Below are 3,053 nucleotides of genomic sequence, written 5' to 3'. Positions count from 1 at the left end.
CAGCACTTTGGGAGGCTGAGGCAGGCGGATTGCTACAGCCCAGGAGTTTGAGACCAGCCTCAGCAAAATAGTTAGACCTTGTTTCTATAAAATTAAAAAAAATTGGCCATGTGTGGTGGTGCATGTTATAGTCCCAGCTCCTTGGGAGGCCGAGGTGAGAGGATGACTTGAGCCCCGGGGGTCGAGGCTGCAGTGAACCATAATCCTTCCTGGGTGACAGAGTGAGACCCTATCTAGATTAAAAAATATATATATTAGCTATCATTATTTCCCACTAACCTCATTCTTTTTAACACAGGGCCTCAGGTGTTCGCTACCTGAATCAGAGCCAACACTCAGTTCCAGTCTTGTTATTCCTGGTTTTGATGGACCTTTTTGATCCTCTTGCATTTATGAGAATTTATGATTCTATAACTTTCTAATCCTCTGAACCTCTCTGGGCCTTAGTGTTTTTCGTCAGTAATATGGAACTTATAACATCTACCTGCTTTTGCCGGGTGCAGTGGCTCACGCCTGTAATCCCAGCACTTTGGGAGGCCGAGGCGGGCAGATCACCTGAGGTCAGGAGTTTGAGACCAGCCTGGCCAACATGGTGAAACCTCGTCTCTACTAAAAATACAAAAATTAGCTGGGCATGGTGGCACATGCCTGTAATTCCAGCTACTCGGGAGGCTGAGGCAGGAGAATCGCTTGAACCTGGGAGGCGGAGGTTGCAGTGAGCCAAGATCACGCCACTGCACTCCAGCCTGGGCGACAGAGCGAGACCCTGTCTCAAAAAAAAAAAAAAAAAATATATCGACCTGCTTTTCTGGCAGGTAGGATTGTTGTGAAGATTGAATGTTCATCAAAATGCTCCTAAAAACTGTACTGCATGAGGAAAATATAAAGGGATGATCCATGCTGCATTAGCATGAATGTGTGATTGCCAGGGCTTGGTCTGCCAGCAGAACCCGATACTGAGTAGAACCTCTCAAAGCAGCCCTTTTACAAATATTATTCAGATTCATGATTTTAGTGTAAATGCCTTTGTGAGCTCATTTTATGGCTAATCATTGGGGTCTGTGGAGAGGAGGGATTCAGAGCAAGTACACTGGAGTTTGACAGGCCCAGGCCAGGCTGCTGGGAGAGGCCAGGCCAGTGTTAGTGGGGAAGGCTGAATATAGGAACTTTCTGGACATCAAGTTTGACCCCTACAGAACCTTCTTCTGTCAGGTCAGGGACGCCTGCCACTTGAGTTAGAGACCAGTGCTGAGTGACATTGCAGGACCTGGTTTGATCTCTTGTGTAAAACACAATCATTTAGTACCACTCTGAAGAGCCTGCAGGCATGAGTAAAACATTGTGTTTACAGGAAACAGCATACATTAGTGGCTAATAACTCAAATGAAGTAAATTTAAAGTAAATAATAAAAATTGCTGCAAAGAGTTGAGGCTTAGAGAGCCTGGATTCAATTTCTGGCCCTGCCACTTTTAAACAATGTGACTGGGACAAGCTCACCTCTTTCTGCTTTAGTTTTTTAATCTGAAAATCAGCATTCTACTATTATTACTACTGCTAATACCATTAGCTAATCTGTGGGTAGGTGTGAAGAGTGAACACAGTAGTTTACGTAAAATGGTTCTCTGGAAGATGGTAAGTGCTCAGAGAAAGGTAACTAATAATCATAATAACTGATATATAATTTGAGCAAAATCATTTCCACTGGCATAATTTACTTTCAGCCAAAGAGTGATCTTAATCATATTTTCATTCTTTTTTCTCCCGTACTTCCTAAGTCATTTTTCTATCTATTGTTAATCCTTCTATTATTATCTTTTTCATTATATAGAGAAATGATACAGTAGAGTTGTCAGTAGATCAAAGAGTTTGTCTCATTTTACCTATGAAAGCAGAATAAGGAGAAAAAGGAAAAGGATTAAGTGAAAAAAAAACAAAAGCTCTAAAACTGTATGTCTTGAAAGACCTCATTTTGTGGTTGGGGGTAACTTATAAAGCCAGAACTGAAAAGACTGGAAAGATATAAACTAAAATTGTACCAAATGTTTGCCAAAATATCCAAACCAAAACACAAACAGTAATTACTCTTTGTCTTGGGGTTGAGGAAACTTTTTACTCTCTTCTTTTGGTTTATCTGTGTTTTCTAAATTTTATACAATGAATGGATATTGCTTTTACAAAAAAAAACACTTAAAAATAGTTCTGATGTCTATGGAGTTGCTACCTTTGTTCAGAAAAGCAGGAAACATTCTCGTTACTTGTAACCAATAAAGATAGCCATCTGTAAGCAAGCAAAAATAATTAAAATGCCTCAAACCAAATATCTTAGATATCTGTCTCTGAGACCTGTACATGGGACAGCCTCAGGAATATCTTGCTGTGCTCCTTGACCCTGAATGAAAAGAACAGTGTGATGTCCCCCCACGCTTTTTTTTTTTTTTAAATGGAGTTTTGCTCTGTCGCCCAGGCTGGAGAGGCTGGAGGGCAGTGGTGTGATCTCAGCTCCTGCAACCTCCGCCTCCTGGGTTCAAGCAAGTCTCCTGCGTCAGCCTCCCGAGTAGCTAGGATTACAGGTGCTCACCACCAGGCCTGGCTAATTTTTATATTTTTAGTAGAGATGGGGTTTCACCATGTTGGCCAGTTTGGTCTTGAACTCCTGACCTCAGGTGATTCACCCACCTCGGCCTCCCAAAGTGCTGGTATTACAGGCATGAGCCACTGTGCCCGGCCAGCCCCCACACCTTCTTATGTCCCTTACTTAATTCTTGATCCTGCTTTGTAATCCATGTGTGAATCCCACATGAATCTAAGTTCTTCTTAAATCAACATATTTTCCACCTGTACAATGCAGTTGGAAACAACTGTATTAAAATTTGATTTCTGCCAAGCCTAGCAGCCAGTGGGCACAGAGTAGGTCCCACCAGGAGTGATCAAACAGCAGTCATTGGTTCACCCCTAACCAAGACCTTGACTCATCGCAAAGAACCTCTTGAAAGTACGGTGATTCCGGAAGCATCTCATGTGTGCTTACACAAAGTCCACACTGGCCATGCCC

Source organism: Gorilla gorilla, chromosome 7, assembly GCF_029281585.2.
Source record: "Gorilla gorilla gorilla isolate KB3781 chromosome 7, NHGRI_mGorGor1-v2.1_pri, whole genome shotgun sequence".
In the NCBI taxonomy this organism is placed as follows: domain Eukaryota; kingdom Metazoa; phylum Chordata; class Mammalia; order Primates; family Hominidae; genus Gorilla; species Gorilla gorilla.
This window is presented reverse-complemented; position numbering follows the sequence as displayed.